Below are 22,959 nucleotides of genomic sequence, written 5' to 3'. Positions count from 1 at the left end.
AGCAGGTACTGGGCCACCTTTCCGGTAACAGCAGGTACTGGGCCACATTTCCGGTAACAACAGGTACTGGGCCACCTTTCCGGTAACAGCAGGTACTGGGCCACCATTCCAGTAACTGCACGTACTGGGCCACCTTTCCGGTAACAGCAGGTACTGGGCCACATTTCCGGTAACAACAGGTACTGGGCCACCTTTCCGGTAACAGCTGGTACTGGGCCACCTTTCCGGTAACAGCAGGTACTGGGCGACCATTCCAGTAACAGCAGGAACTGGGCCACCTTTCCGGTAACAGCTGGTACTGGGCCACCTTTCCGGTAACAGCAGGTACTGGGCCACCTTTCCGGTTACAGCAGGTACTGCGCCACCTTTCCTGTAACAGCTGGTACTGCGCCACCTTTCCGGTAACAGCAGGTACTGGGCCACCATTCCAGTAACAGCTGGTACTGGGCCACCTTTCCAGTAACAGCAGGTACTGGGACACCTTTCCGGTAAAAGCAGGTACTGGGCCACCATTCCAGTAACAGCACGTACTGGGCCACCTTTCCTGTAACAGCACGTTCTGGGCCACCTTTCCGGTAACAGCAGGAACTGCGCCACCTTTCCGGGAACAGCAGGTACTGGGTCACCTTTCCAGTAACAGCAGGAACTGCGCCACCTTTCCGGGAACAGCAGGGACTGGGTCACCTCTCCGGTAACAGCAGGTACAGGGCCACCATTCCGGTAACAGCAGGTACTGGGCCACCTTTCCGGTAACAGCACGTACTGGGCCACCTTTCCGGTAACAGCTGGTACTGGGCCACTTTTCCGGTAACAGTATGTACTGGGCCACTTTTCCGGTCACAGCAGGTACTGGAACACCTTTCCGGTAACAGCAGGTACTGGGCCACCTTTCCGGTAACAGCAGGTACTGCGCCACCTTTCCGGTAACAGCAGGTACTGGGCCACCTTTCCGATAACAGCAGGTACTGGGCCACCTTTCCGGTAACAGCAGGTACTGGGCCAACTTTCTGGGAACAGCAGGTACTGGGCCACCTTTCCGGTAACAGCTGGTACTGGGCCACCTTTCCGGTAACAGCAGGTACTGGGCCACCTTTCCGGTAACAGCTGGTACTGGGCCACCTTTCCGGTAACAGCAGGTACTGGGCCACCATTCCAGTAACTGCACGTACTGGGCCACCATTCCGGTAACAGCACGTACTAGGCCATCTTTCCGGTAGCAGCACGTACTGGGCCACCATTCCAGTAACAGCACGTTCTGGGCCACCTTTCCGGTAACAGCTGGTACTGGGCCACCTTTCCGGTAAAAGCAGGTACTGGGCCACCAATCCAGTAACAGCACGTACTGGGCCACCTTTCCGGTAACAGCACGTACTGGTCCACCATTCCAGTAACACCACGTTCTGGGCCACCTTTCCGGTAACAGCTGGTACTGGGCAACCTTTCCAGTAACAGCACGTACTGGGCCACCTTTCCGGTAACAGCAGGTACTGGGCCACCATTCCAGTAACAGCACGTACTGGGCCACCTTTCCGGTAACAGCACGTACTGGGCCACCTTTTCGGTAACAGTACGTACTGGGCCACCATTCCAGTAACAGCACGTTCTGGGCCACCTTTCCGGTAACAGCTGGTACTGGGCCACCATTCCAGTAACAGCACGTACTGGGCCACCATTCCAGTAACAGCACGTAATGGGCCACCTTTTCGGTAACAGCACGTACTGGGCCACCATTCCAGTAACAGCACGTTCTGGGCCACCTTTCCGGTAACAGCTGGAACTGGGCCACCTTTCCGGTAACAGCACGTACTGGGCCACCATTCCAGTAACAGCACGTTCTGGGCCACCTTTCCGGTAACAGCAGGTACTGGGCCACCATTCCAGTAACAGCACGTACTGGGCCACCATTCCAGTAACAGCACGTACTGGGCCACCTTTTCGGTAACAGCACGTACTGGGCCACCATTCCAGTAACAGCACGTTCTGGGCCACCTTTCCGGTAACAGCTGGAACTGGGCCACCTTTCCGGTAACAGCACGTACTGCGCCACCTTTCCGGTAACAGCAGGTACTGGGCCACCTTTCCGGTAACAGCAGGTACTGGGCCACCTTTCCGGTAACAGCAGGTACTGGGCCACCTTTCCGATAACAGCAGGTACTGCGCCACATTTCCGGTAACAGCAGGTACTGGGCCACCTTTCCGGTAACAGCAGGTACTGGGCCACATTTCCGGTAACAACAGGTACTGTGCCACCTTTCCGGTAACAGCAGGTACTGGGTCACCATTCCAGTAACTGCACGTACTGGGCCACCTTTCCGGTAACAGCTGGTACTGGGCCACCTTTCCGGTAACAGCAGGTACTGGGCGACCATTCCAGTAACAGCAGGAACTGGGCCACCTTTCCGGTAACAGCAGGTACTGGGCCATCTTTCCGGTAACAGCACGTACTGGGCCACCATTCCAGTAACAGCACGTTCTGGGCCACCTTTCCGGTAACAGCTGGTACTGGGCCACCTTTCCGGTAACAGCTGGTACTGGGCCACCTTTCCAGTAACAGCAGGTACTGGGCCACCTTTCCGGTAAAAGCAGGTACTGGGCCACCATTCCAGTAACAGCACGAACTGGGCCACCTTTCCGGTAACAGCACGTACTGGGCCACCATTCCAGTAACAGCACGTTCTGGGCCACCTTTCCGGTAACAGCTGGTACTGGGCCACCTTTCCGGTAACAGCAGGTACTGGGCAACCTTTCCGGTAACAGCTGGTACTGGGCCACCTTTCCGATAACAGCAGGTACTGGGCCACCTTTCCGGTAACAGCAGGTACTGGGCCAACTTTCTGGGAACAGCAGGTACTGGGCCACCTTTCCGGTAACAGCTGGTACTGGGCCACCTTTCCGGTAACAGCAGGTACTGCGCCACCTTTCCGGTAACAGCAGGTACTGGGCCACCTTTCCGGTAACAGCAGGTACTGCGCCACCTTTCCGGTAACAGCAGGTACTGGGCCAGCTTTCCGTTAACAGCAGGTACTGGGCCACCTTTCCGGTAACAGCAGGTACTGGGCCAACTTTCTGGGAACAGCAGGTACTGGGCCACCTTTCCGGTAACAGCTGGTACTGGGCCACCTTTCCGGTAACAGCAGGTACTGGGCCACCTTTCCGGTAACAGCTGGTACTGGGCCACCTTTCCGGTAACAGCAGGTACTGGGCCACCATTCCAGTAACTGCACGTACTGGGCCACCATTCCGGTAACAGCACGTTCTGGGCCACCTTTCCGGTAACAGCTGGTACTGGGCCACCTTTCCGGTAAAAGCAGGTACTGGGCCACCATTCCAGTAACAGCACGTACTGGGCCACCTTTCCGGTAACAGCACGTACTGGTCCACCATTCCAGTAACACCACGTTCTGGGCCACCTTTCCGGTAACAGCTGGTACTGGGCAACCTTTCCAGTAACAGCACGTACTGGGCCACCTTTCCGGTAACAGCAGGTACTGGGCCACCATTCCAGTAACAGCACGTACTGGGCCACCTTTCCGGTAACAGCACGTACTGGGCCACCTTTTCGGTAACAGCACGTACTGGGCCACCATTCCAGTAACAGCACGTTCTGGGCCACCTTTCCGGTAACAGCTGGTACTGGGCCACCATTCCAGTAACAGCACGTACTGGGCCACCATTCCAGTAACAGCACGTACTGGGCCACCTTTTCGGTAACAGCACGTACTGGGCCACCATTCCAGTAACAGCACGTTCTGGGCCACCTTTCCGGTAACAGCTGGAACTGGGCCACCTTTCCGGTAACAGCACGTACTGGGCCACCATTCCAGTAACAGCACGTTCTGGGCCACCTTTCCGGTAACAGCAGGTACTGCGCCACCTTTCCGGTAACAGCACGTACGGGGCCACCTTTCCGGTAACAGCACGTTCTGGGCCACCTTTCCGGTAACAGCTGGTACTGGGCCACCATTCCAGTAACAGCACGTACTGGGCCACCATTCCAGTAGCAGCACGTACTGGGCCACCTTTTCGGTAACAGCACGTACTGGGCCACCATTCCAGTAACAGCACGTTCTGGGCCACCTTTCCGGTAACAGCTGGAACTGGGCCACCTTTCCGGTAACAGCACGTACTGCGCCACCTTTCCGGTAACAGCAGGTACTGGGCCACCGTTCCGGTAACAGCAGGTACTGGGCCACCTTTCCGGTAACAGCAGGTACTGGGCCACCTTTCCGATAACAGCAGGTACTGCGCCACATTTCCGGTAACAGCAGGTACTGGGCCACCTTTCCGGTAACAGCAGGTACTGGGCCACATTTCCGGTAACAACAGGTACTGTGCCACCTTTCCGGTAACAGCAGGTACTGGGCCACCATTCCAGTAACTGCACGTACTGGGCCACCTTTCCGGTAACAGCTGGTACTGGGCCACCTTTCCGGTAACAGCAGGTACTGGGCGACCATTCCAGTAACAGCAGGAACTGGGCCACCTTTCCGGTAACAGCTGGTACTGGGCCACCTTTCCGGTAACAGCAGGTACTGGGCCACCTTTCCGGTAACAGCAGGTACTGGGTCACCTTTCCGGTAACAGCAGGTACTGGGTCACCTTTCCGGTAACAGCAGGTACTGGGCCACCATTCCAGTAACTGCACGTACTGGGCCACCTTTCCGGTAACAGCTGGTACTGGGCCACCTTTCCGGTAACAGCAGGTACTGGGCGACCATTCCAGTAACAGCAGGAACTGGGCCACCTTTCCGGTAACAGCAGGTACTGGGCCATCTTTCCGGTAACAGCACGTACTGGGCCACCATTCCAGTAACAGCACGTTCTGGGCCACCTTTCCGGTAACAGCTGGTACTGGGCCACCTTTCCAGTAACAGCAGGTACTGGGCCACCTTTCCGGTAAAAGCAGGTACTGGGCCACCATTCCAGTAACAGCACGAACTGGGCCACCTTTCCGGTAACAGCACGTACTGGGCCACCATTCCAGTAACAGCACGTTCTGGGCCACCTTTCCGGTAACAGCTGGTACTGGGCCACCTTTCCGGTAACAGCAGGTACTGGGCAACCTTTCCGGTAACAGCTGGTACTGGGCCACCTTTCCGATAACTGCAGGTACTGGGCCACCTTTCCGGTAACAGCAGGTACTGGGCCAACTTTCTGGGAACAGCAGGTACTGGGCCACCTTTCCGGTAACAGCTGGTACTGGGCCACCTTTCCGGTAACAGCAGGTACTGCGCCACCTTTCCGGTAACAGCAGGTACTGGGCCACCTTTCCGGTAACAGCAGGTACTGCGCCACCTTTCCGGTAACAGCAGGTACTGGGCCACCTTTCCGATAACAGCAGGTACTGGGCCAACTTTCCGGTAACAGCAGGTACTGGGCCAACTTTCTGGGAACAGCAGGTACTGGGCCACCTTTCCGGTAACAGCTGGTACTGGGCCACCTTTCCGGTAACAGCAGGTACTGGGCCACCTTTCCGGTAACAGCTGGTACTGGGCCACCTTTCCGGTAACAGCAGGTACTGGGCCACCATTCCAGTAACTGCACGTACTGGGCCACCATTCCGGTAACAGCACGTACTAGGCCATCTTTCCGGTAGCAGCACGTACTGGGCCACCATTCCAGTAACAACACGTTCTGGGCCACCTTTCCGGTAACAGCTGGTACTGGGCCACCTTTCCGGTAACAGCTGGTACTGGGCCACCTTTCCAGTAACAGCAGGTACTGGGCCACCTTTCCGGTAAAAGCAGGTACTGGGCCACCATTCCAGTAACAGCACGTACTGGGCCACCTTTCCGGTAACAGCACGTACTGGTCCACCATTCCAGTAACACCACGTTCTGGGCCACCTTTCCGGTAACAGCTGGTACTGGGCAACCTTTCCGGTAACAGCACGTACTGGGCCACCTTTCCGGTAACAGCAGGTACTGGGCCACCATTCCGGTAACAGCACGTACTGGGCCACCTTTCCGGTAACAGCACGTACTGGGCCACCTTTTCGGTAACAGCACGTACTGGGCCACCATTCCAGTAACAGCACGTTCTGGGCCACCTTTCCGGTAACAGCTGGTACTGGGCCACCATTCCAGTAACAGCACGTACTGGGCCACCATTCCAGTAACAGCACGTACTGGGCCACCTTTTCGGTAACAGCACGTACTGGGCCACCATTCCAGTAACAGCACGTTCTGGGCCACCTTTCCGGTAACAGCTGGAACTGGGCCACCTTTCCGGTAACAGCACGTACTGGGCCACCATTCCAGTAACAGCACGTTCTGGGCCACCTTTCCGGTAACAGCAGGTACTGCGCCACCTTTCCGGTAACAGCACGTACGGGGCCACCTTTCCGGTAACAGCACGTTCTGGGCCACCTTTCCGGTAACAGCTGGTACTGGGCCACCATTCCAGTAACAGCACGTACTGGGCCACCATTCCAGTAACAGCACGTACTGGGCCACCTTTTCGGTAACAGCACGTACTGGGCCACCATTCCAGTAACAGCACGTTCTGGGCCACCTTTCCGGTAACAGCTGGAACTGGGACACCTTTCCGGTAACAGCACGTACTGCGCCACCTTTCCGGTAACAACAGGTACTGGGCCACCTTTCCGGTAACAGCAGGTACTGGGCCACCTTTCCGGTAACAGCAGGTACTGGGCCACCTTTCCGATAACAGCAGGTACTGCGCCACATTTCCGGTAACAGCAGGTACTGGGCCACCTTTCCGGTAACAGCAGGTACTGGGCCACATTTCCGGTAACAACAGGTACTGGGCCACCTTTCCGGTAACAGCAGGTACTGGGCCACCATTCCAGTAACTGCACGTACTGGGCCACCTTTCCGGTAACAGCAGGTACTGGGCCACATTTCCGGTAACAACAGGTACTGGGCCACCTTTCCGGTAACAGCTGGTACTGGGCCACCTTTCCGGTAACAGCAGGTACTGGGCGACCATTCCAGTAACAGCAGGAACTGGGCCACCTTTCCGGTAACAGCTGGTACTGGGCCACCTTTCCGGTAACAGCAGGTACTGGGCCACCTTTCCGGTTACAGCAGGTACTGCGCCACCTTTCCTGTAACAGCTGGTACTGCGCCACCTTTCCGGTAACAGCAGGTACTGGGCCACCATTCCAGTAACAGCTGGTACTGGGCCACCTTTCCAGTAACAGCAGGTACTGGGCCACCTTTCCGGTAAAAGCAGGTACTGGGCCACCATTCCAGTAACAGCACGTACTGGGCCACCTTTCCTGTAACAGCACGTTCTGGGTCACCTTTCCGGTAACAGCAGGAACTGCGCCACCTTTCCGGGAACAGCAGGTACTGGGTCACCTTTCCGGTAACAGCAGGAACTGCGCCACCTTTCCGGGAACAGCAGGGACTGGGTCACCTCTCCGGTAACAGCAGGTACAGGGCCACCATTCCGGTAACAGCAGGTACTGGGCCACCTTTCCGGTAACAGCACGTACTGGGCCACCTTTCCGGTAACAGCTGGTACTGGGCCACTTTTCCGGTAACAGTATGTACTGGGCCACTTTTCCGGTCACAGCAGGTACTGGAACACCTTTCCGGTAACAGCAGGTACAGGGCCACCTTTCCGGTAACAGCAGGAACTGCGCCACCTTTCCGGTAACAGCAGGTAGTGGACCACCATTCCAGTAACAGCACGTTCTGGGCCACCTTTCCGGTAACAGCAGGGACTGCGCCACCTTTCCGGTAACAGCTGGTACTGGGCCACCTTTCCGGTAACAGCAGGTACTGGGCAACCTTTCCGGTAACAGCTGGTACTGGGCCACCTTTCCGATAACAGCAGGTCCTGGGCCACCTTTCCGGTAACAGCAGGTACTGGGCCAACTTTCTGGGAACAGCAGGTACTGGGCCACCTTTCCGGTAACAGCTGGTACTGGGCCACCTTTCCGGTAACAGCAGGTACTGGGCCACCTTTCCGGTAACAGCTGGTACTGGGCCACCTTTCCGGTAACAGCAGGTTCTGGGCCACCATTCCAGTAACTGCACGTACTGGGCCACCATTCCGGTAACAGCACGTACTAGGCCATCTTTCCGGTAACAGCACGTACTGGGCCACCATTCCAGTAACAGCACGTTCTGGGCCACCTTTCCGGTAACAGCTGGTACTGGGCCACCTTTCCGGTAACAGCTGGTACTGGGCCACCTTTCCAGTAACAGCAGGTACTGGGCCACCTTTCCGGTAAAAGCAGGAACTGGGCCACCATTCCAGTAACAGCACGTACTGGGCCACCTTTCCGGTAACAGCACGTACTGGTCCACCATTCCAGTAACACCACGTTCTGGGCCACCTTTCCGGTAACAGCTGGTACTGGGCAACCTTTCCAGTAACAGCACGTACTGGGCCACCTTTCCGGTAACAGCACGTTCTGGGCCACCTTTCCGGTAACAGCTGGTACTGGGCCACCATTCCAGTAACAGCACGTACTGGGCCACCATTCCAGTAACAGCACGTTCTGGGCCACCTTTCCGGTAACAGCTGGTACTGGGCCACCATTCCAGTAACAGCACGTACTGGGCCACCATTCCAGTAACAGCACGTACTGGGCCACCTTTTCGGTAACAGCACGTACTGGGCCACCATTCCAGTAACAGCACGTTCTGGGCCACCTTTCCGGTAACAGCTGGTACTGGGCCACCTTTCCGGTAACAGCAGGTACTGGGCCACCTTTCCGATAACAGCAGGTACTGCGCCACATTTCCGGTAACAGCAGGTACTGGGCCACCTTTCCGGTAACAGCAGGTACTGGGCCACATTTCCGGTAACAACAGGTACTGGGCCACCTTTCCGGTAACAGCAGGTACTGGGCCACCATTCCAGTAACTGCACGTACTGGGCCACCTTTCCGGTAACAGCAGGTACTGGGCCACATTTCCGGTAACAACAGGTACTGGGCCACCTTTCCGGTAACAGCTGGTACTGGGCCACCTTTCCGGTAACAGCAGGTACTGGGCGACCATTCCAGTAACAGCAGGAACTGGGCCACCTTTCCGGTAACAGCTGGTACTGGGCCACCTTTCCGGTAACAGCAGGTACTGGGCCACCTTTCCGGTTACAGCAGGTACTGCGCCACCTTTCCTGTAACAGCTGGTACTGCGCCACCTTTCCGGTAACAGCAGGTACTGGGCCACCATTCCAGTAACAGCTGGTACTGGGCCACCTTTCCAGTAACAGCAGGTACTGGGCCACCTTTCCGGTAAAAGCAGGTACTGGGCCACCATTCCAGTAACAGCACGTACTGGGCCACCTTTCCTGTAACAGCACGTTCTGGGCCACCTTTCCGGTAACAGCAGGAACTGCGCCACCTTTCCGGGAACAGCAGGTACTGGGTCACCTTTCCAGTAACAGCAGGAACTGCGCCACCTTTCCGGGAACAGCAGGGACTGGGTCACCTCTCCGGTAACAGCAGGTACAGGGCCACCATTCCGGTAACAGCAGGTACTGGGCCACCTTTCCGGTAACAGCACGTACTGGGCCACCTTTCCGGTAACAGCTGGTACTGGGCCACTTTTCCGGTAACAGTATGTACTGGGCCACTTTTCCGGTCACAGCAGGTACTGGAACACCTTTCCGGTAACAGCAGGTACTGGGCCACCTTTCCGGTAACAGCAGGAACTGCGCCACCTTTCCGGTAACAGCAGGTAGTGGACCACCATTCCAGTAACAGCACGTTCTGGGCCACCTTTCCGGTAACAGCAGGGACCGCGCCACCTTTCCGGTAACAGCTGGTACTGGGCCACCTTTCCGGTAACAGCAGGTACTGGGCAACCTTTCCGGTAACAGCTGGTACTGGGCCACCTTTCCGATAACAGCAGGTCCTGGGCCACCTTTCCGGTAACAGCAGGTACTGGGCCAACTTTCTGGGAACAGCAGGTACTGGGCCACCTTTCCGGTAACAGCTGGTACTGGGCCACCTTTCCGGTAACAGCAGGTACTGGGCCACCTTTCCGGTAACAGCTGGTACTGGGCCACCTTTCCGGTAACAGCAGGTTCTGGGCCACCATTCCAGTAACTGCACGTACTGGGCCACCATTCCGGTAACAGCACGTACTAGGCCATCTTTCCGGTAACAGCACGTACTGGGCCACCATTCCAGTAACAGCACGTTCTGGGCCACCTTTCCGGTAACAGCTGGTACTGGGCCACCTTTCCGGTAACAGCTGGTACTGGGCCACCTTTCCAGTAACAGCAGGTACTGGGCCACCTTTCCGGTAAAAGCAGGTACTGGGCCACCATTCCAGTAACAGCACGTACTGGGCCACCTTTCCGGTAACAGCACGTACTGGTCCACCATTCCAGTAACACCACGTTCTGGGCCACCTTTCCGGTAACAGCTGGTACTGGGCAACCTTTCCAGTAACAGCACGTACTGGGCCACCTTTCCGGTAACAGCACGTTCTGGGCCACCTTTCCGGTAACAGCTGGTACTGGGCCACCATTCCAGTAACAGCACGTACTGGGCCACCATTCCAGTAACAGCACGTTCTGGGCCACCTTTCCGGTAACAGCTGGTACTGGGCCACCATTCCAGTAACAGCACGTACTGGGCCACCATTCCAGTAACAGCACGTACTGGGCCACCTTTTCGGTAACAGCACGTACTGGGCCACCATTCCAGTAACAGCACGTTGTGGGCCACCTTTCCGGTAACAGCTGGTACTGGGCCACCATTCCAGTAAGAGCACGTACTGGGCCACCTTTCCGGTAACAGCACGTACTGGGCCACCTTTTCGGTAACAGCACGTACTGGGCCACCATTCCAGTAACAGCACGTTCTGGGCCACCTTTCCGGTAACAGCTGGTAAAGGGCCACCATTCCAGTAACAGCACGTTCTGGGCCACCTTTCCGGTAACAACAGGTACTGGGCCACCTTTCCGGTAACAGCAGGTACTGGGCCACCTTTCCGGTAACAGCAGGTACTGGGCCACCTTTCCGATAACAGCAGGTACTGCGCCACATTTCCGGTAACAGCAGGTACTGGGCCACCTTTCCGGTAACAGCAGGTACTGGGCCACATTTCCGGTAACAACAGGTACTGGGCCACCTTTCCGGTAACAGCAGGTACTGGGCCACCATTCCAGTAACTGCACGTACTGGGCCACCTTTCCGGTAACAGCAGGTACTGGGCCACATTTCCGGTAACAACAGGTACTGGGCCACCTTTCCGGTAACAGCTGGTACTGGGCCACCTTTCCGGTAACAGCAGGTACTGGGCGACCATTCCAGTAACAGCAGGAACTGGGCCACCTTTCCGGTAACAGCTGGTACTGGGCCACCTTTCCGGTAACAGCAGGTACTGGGCCACCTTTCCGGTTACAGCAGGTACTGCGCCACCTTTCCTGTAACAGCTGGTACTGCGCCACCTTTCCGGTAACAGCAGGTACTGGGCCACCATTCCAGTAACAGCTGGTACTGGGCCACCTTTCCAGTAACAGCAGGTACTGGGCCACCTTTCCGGTAAAAGCAGGTACTGGGCCACCATTCCAGTAACAGCACGTACTGGGCCACCTTTCCTGTAACAGCACGTTCTGGGCCACCTTTCCGGTAACAGCAGGAACTGCGCCACCTTTCCGGGAACAGCAGGTACTGGGTCACCTTTCCAGTAACAGCAGGAACTGCGCCACCTTTCCGGTAACAGCACGTACTGGGCCACCATTCCAGTAACAGCACGTTCTGGGCCACCTTTCCGGTAACAGCAGGTACTGCGCCACCTTTCCGGTAACAGCACGTACGGGGCCACCTTTCCGGTAACAGCACGTTCTGGGCCACCTTTCCGGTAACAGCTGGTACTGGGCCACCATTCCAGTAACAGCACGTACTGGGCCACCATTCCAGTAACAGCACGTACTGGGCCACCTTTTCGGTAACAGCACGTACTGGGCCACCATTCCAGTAACAGCACGTTCTGGGCCACCTTTCCGGTAACAGCTGGAACTGGGCCACCTTTCCGGTAACAGCACGTACTGCGCCACCTTTCCGGTAACAACAGGTACTGGGCCACCTTTCCGGTAACAGCAGGTACTGGGCCACCTTTCCGGTAACAGCAGGTACTGGGCCACCTTTCCGATAACAGCAGGTACTGCGCCACATTTCCGGTAACAGCAGGTACTGGGCCACCTTTCCGGTAACAGCAGGTACTGGGCCACATTTCCGGTAACAACAGGTACTGGGCCACCTTTCCGGTAACAGCAGGTACTGGGCCACCATTCCAGTAACTGCACGTACTGGGCCACCTTTCCGGTAACAGCAGGTACTGGGCCACATTTCCGGTAACAACAGGTACTGGGCCACCTTTCCGGTAACAGCTGGTACTGGGCCACCTTTCCGGTAACAGCAGGTACTGGGCGACCATTCCAGTAACAGCAGGAACTGGGCCACCTTTCCGGTAACAGCTGGTACTGGGCCACCTTTCCGGTAACAGCAGGTACTGGGCCACCTTTCCGGTTACAGCAGGTACTGCGCCACCTTTCCTGTAACAGCTGGTACTGCGCCACCTTTCCGGTAACAGCAGGTACTGGGCCACCATTCCAGTAACAGCTGGTACTGGGCCACCTTTCCAGTAACAGCAGGTACTGGGCCACCTTTCCAGTAAAAGCAGGTACTGGGCCACCATTCCAGTAACAGCACGTACTGGGCCACCTTTCCTGTAACAGCACGTTCTGGGTCACCTTTCCGGTAACTGCAGGAACTGCGCCACCTTTCCGGGAACAGCAGGTACTGGGTCACCTTTCCAGTAACAGCAGGAACTGCGCCACCTTTCCGGGAACAGCAGGGACTGGGTCACCTCTCCGGTAACAGCAGGTACAGGGCCACCATTCCGGTAACAGCAGGTACTGGGCCACCTTTCCGGTAACAGCACGTACTGGGCCACCTTTCCGGTAACAGCTGGTACTGGGCCACTTTTCCGGTAACAGTATGTACTGGGCCACTTTTCCGGTCACAGCAGGTACTGGAACACCTTTCCGGTAACAGCAGGTACAGGGCCACCTTTCCGGTAACAGCAGGAACTGCGCCACCTTTCCGGTAACAGCAGGTAGTGGACCACCATTCCAGTAACAGCACGTTCTGGGCCACCTTTCCGGTAACAGCAGGGACTGCGCCACCTTTCCGGTAACAGCTGGTACTGGGCCACCTTTCCGGTAACAGCAGGTACTGGGCAACCTTTCCGGTAACAGCTGGTACTGGGCCACCTTTCCGATAACAGCAGGTCCTGGGCCACCTTTCCGGTAACAGCAGGTACTGGGCCAACTTTCTGGGAACAGCAGGTACTGGGCCACCTTTCCGGTAACAGCTGGTACTGGGCCACCTTTCCGGTAACAGCAGGTACTGGGCCACCTTTCCGGTAACAGCTGGTACTGGGCCACCTTTCCGGTAACAGCAGGTTCTGGGCCACCATTCCAGTAACTGCACGTACTGGGCCACCATTCCGGTAACAGCACGTACTAGGCCATCTTTCCGGTAACAGCACGTACTGGGCCACCATTCCAGTAACAGCACGTTCTGGGCCACCTTTCCGGTAACAGCTGGTACTGGGCCACCTTTCCGGTAACAGCTGGTACTGGGCCACCTTTCCAGTAACAGCAGGTACTGGGCCACCTTTCCGGTAAAAGCAGGTACTGGGCCACCATTCCAGTAACAGCACGTACTGGGCCACCTTTCCGGTAACAGCACGTACTGGTCCACCATTCCAGTAACACCACGTTCTGGGCCACCTTTCCGGTAACAGCTGGTACTGGGCAACCTTTCCAGTAACAGCACGTACTGGGCCACCTTTCCGGTAACAGCACGTTCTGGGCCACCTTTCCGGTAACAGCTGGTACTGGGCCACCATTCCAGTAACTGCACGTACTGGGCCACCATTCCAGTAACAGCACGTTCTGGGCCACCTTTCCGGTAACAGCTGGTACTGGGCCACCATTCCAGTAACAGCACGTACTGGGCCACCATTCCAGTAACAGCACGTACTGGGCCATCTTTTCGGTAACAGCACGTACTGGGCCACCATTCCAGTAACAGCACGTTCTGGGCCACCTTTCCGGTAACAGCTGGTACTGGGCCACCTTTCCGGTAACAGCAGGTACTGGGCCACCTTTCCGATAACAGCAGGTACTGCGCCACATTTCCGGTAACAGCAGGTACTGGGCCACCTTTCCGGTAACAGCAGGTACTGGGCCACCATTCCAGTAACTGCACGTACTGGGCCACCTTTCCGGTAACAGCAGGTACTGGGCCACATTTCCGGTAACAACAGGTACTGGGCCACCTTTCCGGTAACAGCTGGTACTGGGCCACCTTTCCGGTAACAGCAGGTACTGGGCGACCATTCCAGTAACAGCAGGAACTGGGCCACCTTTCCGGTAACAGCTGGTACTGGGCCACCTTTCCGGTAACAGCAGGTACTGGGCCACCTTTCCGGTTACAGCAGGTACTGCGCCACCTTTCCTGTAACAGCTGGTACTGCGCCACCTTTCCGGTAACAGCAGGTACTGGGCCACCATTCCAGTAACAGCTGGTACTGGGCCACCTTTCCAGTAACAGCAGGTACTGGGCCACCTTTCCGGTAAAAGCAGGTACTGGGCCACCATTCCAGTAACAGCACGTACTGGGCCACCTTTCCTGTAACAGCACGTTCTGGGCCACCTTTCCGGTAACAGCAGGAACTGCGCCACCTTTCCGGGAACAGCAGGTACTGGGTCACCTTTCCAGTAACAGCAGGAACTGCGCCACCTTTCCGGGAACAGCAGGGACTGGGTCACCTCTCCGGTAACAGCAGGTACAGGGCCACCATTCCGGTAACAGCAGGTACTGGGCCACCTTTCCGGTAACAGCACGTACTGGGCCACCTTTCCGGTAACAGCTGGTACTGGGCCACTTTTCCGGTAACAGTATGTACTGGGCCACTTTTCCGGGCACAGCAGGTACTGGAACACCTTTCCGGTAACAGCAGGTACTGGGCCACCTTTCCGGTAACAGCAGGAACTGCGCCACCTTTCCGGTAACAGCAGGTAGTGGACCACCATTCCAGTAACAGCACGTTCTGGGCCACCTTTCCGGTAACAGCAGGGACTGCGCCACCTTTCCGGTAACAGCTGGTACTGGGCCACCTTTCCGGTAACAGCAGGTACTGGGCAACCTTTCCGGTAACAGCTGGTACTGGGCCACCTTTCCGATAACAGCAGGTCCTGGGCCACCTTTCCGGTAACAGCAGGTACTGGGCCAACTTTCTGGGAACAGCAGGTACTGGGCCACCTTTCCGGTAACAGCTGGTACTGGGCCACCTTTCCGGTAACAGCAGGTACTGGGCCACCTTTCCGGTAACAGCTGGTACTGGGCCACCTTTCCGGTAACAGCAGGTTCTGGGCCACCATTCCAGTAACTGCACGTACTGGGCCACCATTCCGGTAACAGCACGTACTAGGCCATCTTTCCGGTAACAGCACGTACTGGGCCACCATTCCAGTAACAGCACGTTCTGGGCCACCTTTCCGGTAACAGCTGGTACTGGGCCACCTTTCCGGTAACAGCTGGTACTGGGCCACCTTTCCAGTAACAGCAGGTACTGGGCCACCTTTCCGGTAAAAGCAGGTACTGGGCCACCATTCCAGTAACAGCACGTACTGGGCCACCTTTCCGGTAACAGCACGTACTGGTCCACCATTCCAGTAACACCACGTTCTGGGCCACCTTTCCGGTAACAGCTGGTACTGGGCAACCTTTCCAGTAACAGCACGTACTGGGCCACCTTTCCGGTAACAGCACGTTCTGGGCCACCTTTCCGGTAACAGCTGGTACTGGGCCACCATTCCAGTAACAGCACGTACTGGGCCACCATTCCAGTAACAGCACGTTCTCAGCCACCTTTCCGGTAACAGCTGGTACTGGGCCACCATTCCAGTAACAGCACGTACTGGGCCACCATTCCAGTAACAGCACGTACTGGGCCACCTTTTCGGTAACAGCACGTACTGGGCCACCATTCCAGTAACAGCACGTTGTGGGCCACCTTTCCGGTAACAGCTGGTACTGGGCCACCATTCCAGTAACAGCACGTACTGGGCCACCTTTCCGGTAACAGCACGTACTGGGCCACCTTTTCGGTAACAGCACGTACTGGGCCACCATTCCAGTAACAGCACGTTCTGGGCCACCTTTCCGGTAACAGCTGGTAAAGGGCCACCATTCCAGTAACAGCACGTTCTGGGCCACCTTTCCGGTAACAACAGGTACTGGGCCACCTTTCCGGTAACAGCAGGTACTGGGCCACATTTCCGGTAACAACAGGTACTGGGCCACCTTTCCGGTAACAGCAGGTACTGGGCCACCATTCCAGTAACTGCACGTACTGGGCCACCTTTCCGGTAACAGCAGGTACTGGGCCACATTTCCGGTAACAACAGGTACTGGGCCACCTTTCCGGTAACAGCTGGTACTGGGCCACCTTTCCGGTAACAGCAGGTACTGGGCGACCATTCCAGTAACAGCAGGAACTGGGCCACCTTTCCGGTAACAGCTGGTACTGGGCCACCTTTCCGGTAACAGCAGGTACTGGGCCACCTTTCCGGTTACAGCAGGTACTGCGCCACCTTTCCTGTAACAGCTGGTACTGCGCCACCTTTCCGGTAACAGCAGGTACTGGGCCACCATTCCAGTAACAGCTGGTACTGGGCCACCTTTCCAGTAACAGCAGGTACTGGGCCACCTTTCCGGTAAAAGCAGGTACTGGGCCACCATTCCAGTAACAGCACGTACTGGGCCACCTTTCCTGTAACAGCACGTTCTGGGCCACCTTTCCGGTAACAGCAGGAACTGCGCCACCTTTCCGGGAACAGCAGGTACTGGGTCACCTTTCCAGTAACAGCAGGAACTGCGCCACCTTTCCGGGAACAGCAGGGACTGGGTCACCTCTCCGGTAACAGCAGGTACAGGGCCACCATTCCGGTAACAGCAGGTACTGGGCCACCTTTCCGGTAACAGCACGTACTGGGCCACCTTTCCGGTAACAGCTGGTACTGGGCCACTTTTCCGGTAACAGTATGTACTGGGCCACTTTTCCGGTCACAGCAGGTACTGGAACACCTTTCCGGTAACAGCAGGTACTGGGCCACCTTTCCGGTAACAGCAGGAACTGCGCCACCTTTCCGGTAACAGCAGGTAGTGGACCACCATTCCAGTAACAGCACGTTCTGGGCCACCTTTCCGGTAACAGCAGGGACTGCGCCACCTTTCCGGTAACAGCTGGTACTGGGCCACCTTTCCGGTAACAGCAGGTACTGGGCAACCTTTCCGGTAACAGCTGGTACTGGGCCACCTTTCCGATAACAGCAGGTCCTGGGCCACCTTTCCGGTAACAGCAGGTACTGGGCCAACTTTCTGGGAACAGCAGGTACTGGGCCACCTTTCCGGTAACAGCTGGTACTGGGCCACCTTTCCGGTAACAGCAGGTACTGGGCCACCTTTCCGGTAACAGCTGGTACTGGGCCACCTTTCCGGTAACAGCAGGTTCTGGGCCACCATTCCAGTAACTGCACGTACTGGGCCACCATTCCGGTAACAGCACGTACTAGGCCATCTTTCCGGTAACAGCACGTACTGGGCCACCATTCCAGTAACAGCACGTTCTGGGCCACCTTTCCGGTAACAGCTGGTACTGGGCCACCTTTCCGGTAACAGCTGGTACTGGGCCACCTTTCCAGTAACAGCAGGTACTGGGCCACCTTTCCGGTAAAAGCAGGTACTGGGCCACCATTCCAGTAACAGCACGTACTGGGCCACCTTTCCGGTAACAGCACGTACTGGTCCACCATTCCAGTAACACCACGTTCTGGGCCACCTTTCCGGTAACAGCTGGTACTGGGCAACCTTTCCAGTAACAGCACGTACTGGGCCACCTTTCCGGTAACAGCACGTTCTGGGCCACCTTTCCGGTAACAGCTGGTACTGGGCCACCATTCCAGTAACAGCACGTACTGGGCCACCATTCCAGTAACAGCACGTTCTGGGCCACCTTTCCGGTAACAGCTGGTACTGGGCCACCATTCCAGTAACAGCACGTACTGGGCCACCATTCCAGTAACAGCACGTACTGGGCCACCTTTTCGGTAACAGCACGTACTGGGCCACCATTCCAGTAACAGCACGTTGTGGGCCACCTTTCCGGTAACAGCTGGTACTGGGCCACCATTCCAGTAACAGCACGTACTGGGCCACCTTTCCGGTAACAGCACGTACTGGGCCACCTTTTCGGTAACAGCACGTACTGGGCCACCATTCCAGTAACAGCACGTTCTGGGCCACCTTTCCGGTAACAGCTGGTAAAGGGCCACCATTCCAGTAACAGCACGTACTGGGCCACCTTTTCGGTAACAGCACGTACTGGGCCACCATTCCAGTAACAGCACGTTCTGGGCCACCTTTCCGGTAACAGCTGGAACTGGGCCACCTTTCCGGTAACAGCACGTACAGGGCCACCATTCCAGTAACAGCACGTTCTGGGCCACCTTTCCGGTAACAGCTGGTACTGGGCCACCTTTCCAGTAACAGCACGTACTGGGCCACCATTCCAGTAACAGCACGTACTGGTCCACCTTTTCGGTAACAGCACGTACTGGGCCACCATTCCAGTAACAGCACGTTCTGGGCCACCTTTCCGGTAACAGCTGGAACTCGGCCACCTTTCCGGTAACAGCAGGTACTGGGCCACCTTTCCGGTATCAGCAGGTACTGGGCCACCTTTCCGATAACAGCAGGTACTGCGCCACATTTCCGGTAACAGCAGGTACTGGGCCACCTTTCCGGTAACAGCAGGTACTGGGCCACATTTCCGGTAACAACAGGTACTGGGCCACCTTTCCGGTAACAGCTGGTACTGGGCCACCTTTCCGGTAACAGCAGGTACTGGGCCACCATTCCAGTAACTGCACGTACTGGGCCACCTTTCCGGTAACAGCTGGTACTGGGCCACCTGTCCGGTAACAGCAGGTACTGGGCGACCATTCCAGTAACAGCAGGAACTGGGCCACCTTTCCGGTAACAGCTGGTACTGGGCCACCTTTCCGGTAACAGCAGGTACTGGGCCACCTTTCCTGTAACAACTGGAACTACGCCACCTTTCCGGTAACAGCAGGTACTGGGCGACCATTCCAGTAACAGCACGTACTGGGCCATCTTTCCGGTAACAGCACGTACTGGGCCACCATTCCAGTAACAGCACGTACTGGTCCACCTTTCCGGTAACAGCACGTACTGGGCCATCTTTCCGGTAACAGCACGTACTGGGCCATCTTTCCGGTAACAGCACGTACTGGGCCACCATTCCAGTAACAGCACGTACTGGGCCACCTTTCCGGTAACAGCAGGTACTGCGCCACGTTTCCGGTAACAGCAGGTACTGGGCCACCATTCCAGTAACAGCACGTACTGGGCCACCTTTCCGGTAACAGCAGGTACTGGGCGACCATTCCAGTAACAGCACGTACTGGGCCATCTTTCAGGTAACAGCACGTACTGGGCCACCATTCCAGTAACAGCACGTTGTGGGCCACCTTTCCGGTAACAGCTGGTACTGGGCCACCATTCCAGTAACAGCACGTACTGGGCCACCTTTCCGGTAACAGCACGTACTGGGCCACCTTTTCGGTAACAGCACGTACTGGGCCACCATTCCAGTAACAGCACGTTCTGGGCCACCTTTCCGGTAACAGCTGGTAAAGGGCCACCATTCCAGTAACAGCACGTTCTGGGCCACCTTTCCGGTAACAACAGGTACTGGGCCACCTTTCCGGTAACAGCAGGTACTGGGCCACCTTTCCGGTAACAGCAGGTACTGGGCCACCTTTCCGATAACAGCAGGTACTGCGCCACATTTCCGGTAACAGCAGGTACTGGGCCACCTTTCCGGTAACAGCAGGTACTGGGCCACATTTCCGGTAACAACAGGTACTGGGCCACCTTTCCGGTAACAGCAGGTACTGGGCCACCATTCCAGTAACTGCACGTACTGGGCCACCTTTCCGGTAACAGCAGGTACTGGGCCACATTTCCGGTAACAACAGGTACTGGGCCACCTTTCCGGTAACAGCTGGTACTGGGCCACCTTTCCGGTAACAGCAGGTACTGGGCGACCATTCCAGTAACAGCAGGAACTGGGCCACCTTTCCGGTAACAGCTGGTACTGGGCCACCTTTCCGGTAACAGCAGGTACTGGGCCACCTTTCCGGTTACAGCAGGTACTGCGCCACCTTTCCTGTAACAGCTGGTACTGCGCCACCTTTCCGGTAACAGCAGGTACTGGGCCACCATTCCAGTAACAGCTGGTACTGGGCCACCTTTCCAGTAACAGCAGGTACTGGGCCACCTTTCCGGTAAAAGCAGGTACTGGGCCACCATTCCAGTAACAGCACGTACTGGGCCACCTTTCCTGTAACAGCACGTTCTGGGCCACCTTTCCGGTAACAGCAGGAACTGCGCCACCTTTCCGGGAACAGCAGGTACTGGGTCACCTTTCCAGTAACAGCAGGAACTGCGCCACCTTTCCGGTAACAGCACGTACTGGGCCACCATTCCAGTAACAGCACGTTCTGGGCCACCTTTCCGGTAACAGCAGGTACTGCGCCACCTTTCCGGTAACAGCACGTACGGGGCCACCTTTCCGGTAACAGCACGTTCTGGGCCACCTTTCCGGTAACAGCTGGTACTGGGCCACCATTCCAGTAACAGCACGTACTGGGCCACCATTCCAGTAACAGCACGTACTGGGCCACCTTTTCGGTAACAGCACGTACTGGGCCACCATTCCAGTAACAGCACGTTCTGGGCCACCTTTCCGGTAACAGCTGGAACTGGGCCACCTTTCCGGTAACAGCACGTACTGCGCCACCTTTCCGGTAACAACAGGTACTGGGCCACCTTTCCGGTAACAGCAGGTACTGGGCCACCTTTCCGGTAACAGCAGGTACTGGGCCACCTTTCCGATAACAGCAGGTACTGCGCCACATTTCCGGTAACAGCAGGTACTGGGCCACCTTTCCGGTAACAGCAGGTACTGGGCCACATTTCCGGTAACAACAGGTACTGGGCCACCTTTCCGGTAACAGCAGGTACTGGGCCACCATTCCAGTAACTGCACGTACTGGGCCACCTTTCCGGTAACAGCAGGTACTGGGCCACATTTCCGGTAACAACAGGTACTGGGCCACCTTTCCGGTAACAGCTGGTACTGGGCCACCTTTCCGGTAACAGCAGGTACTGGGCGACCATTCCAGTAACAGCAGGAACTGGGCCACCTTTCCGGTAACAGCTGGTACTGGGCCACCTTTCCGGTAACAGCAGGTACTGGGCCACCTTTCCGGTTACAGCAGGTACTGCGCCACCTTTCCTGTAACAGCTGGTACTGCGCCACCTTTCCGGTAACAGCAGGTACTGGGCCACCATTCCAGTAACAGCTGGTACTGGGCCACCTTTCCAGTAACAGCAGGTACTGGGCCACCTTTCCAGTAAAAGCAGGTACTGGGCCACCATTCCAGTAACAGCACGTACTGGGCCACCTTTCCTGTAACAGCACGTTCTGGGTCACCTTTCCGGTAACTGCAGGAACTGCGCCACCTTTCCGGGAACAGCAGGTACTGGGTCACCTTTCCAGTAACAGCAGGAACTGCGCCACCTTTCCGGGAACAGCAGGGACTGGGTCACCTCTCCGGTAACAGCAGGTACAGGGCCACCATTCCGGTAACAGCAGGTACTGGGCCACCTTTCCGGTAACAGCACGTACTGGGCCACCTTTCCGGTAACAGCTGGTACTGGGCCACTTTTCCGGTAACAGTATGTACTGGGCCACTTTTCCGGTCACAGCAGGTACTGGAACACCTTTCCGGTAACAGCAGGTACAGGGCCACCTTTCCGGTAACAGCAGGAACTGCGCCACCTTTCCGGTAACAGCAGGTAGTGGACCACCATTCCAGTAACAGCACGTTCTGGGCCACCTTTCCGGTAACAGCAGGGACTGCGCCACCTTTCCGGTAACAGCAGGTACTGGGCAACCTTTCCGGTAACAGCTGGTACTGGGCCACCTTTCCGATAACAGAAGGTCCTGGGCCACCTTTCCGGTAACAGCAGGTACTGGGCCAACTTTCTGGGAACAGCAGGTACTGGGCCACCTTTCCGGTAACAGCTGGTACTGGGCCACCTTTCCGGTAACAGCAGGTACTGGGCCACCTTTCCGGTAACAGCTGGTACTGGGCCACCTTTCCGGTAACAGCAGGTTCTGGGCCACCATTCCAGTAACTGCACGTACTGGGCCACCATTCCGGTAACAGCACGTACTAGGCCATCTTTCCGGTAACAGCACGTACTGGGCCACCATTCCAGTAACAGCACGTTCTGGGCCACCTTTCCGGTAACAGCTGGTACTGGGCCACCTTTCCGGTAACAGCTGGTACTGGGCCACCTTTCCAGTAACAGCAGGTACTAGGCCACCTTTCCGGTAAAAGCAGGTACTGGGCCACCATTCCAGTAACAGCACGTACTGGGCCACCTTTCCGGTAACAGCACGTACTGGTCCACCATTCCAGTAACACCACGTTCTGGGCCACCTTTCCGGTAACAGCTGGTACTGGGCAACCTTTCCAGTAACAGCACGTACTGGGCCACCTTTCCGGTAACAGCACGTTCTGGGCCACCTTTCCGGTAACAGCTGGTACTGGGCCACCATTCCAGTAACTGCACGTACTGGGCCACCATTCCAGTAACAGCACGTTCTGGGCCACCTTTCCGGTAACAGCTGGTACTGGGCCACCATTCCAGTAACAGCACGTACTGGGCCACCATTCCAGTAACAGCACGTACTGGGCCATCTTTTCGGTAACAGCACGTACTGGGCCACCATTCCAGTAACAGCACGTTCTGGGCCACCTTTCCGGTAACAGCTGGTACTGGGCCACCTT

Source organism: Hemitrygon akajei, chromosome 4, assembly GCF_048418815.1.
Source record: "Hemitrygon akajei chromosome 4, sHemAka1.3, whole genome shotgun sequence".
In the NCBI taxonomy this organism is placed as follows: domain Eukaryota; kingdom Metazoa; phylum Chordata; class Chondrichthyes; order Myliobatiformes; family Dasyatidae; genus Hemitrygon; species Hemitrygon akajei.
Note: the sequence above shows the minus strand (reverse complement) of the source record.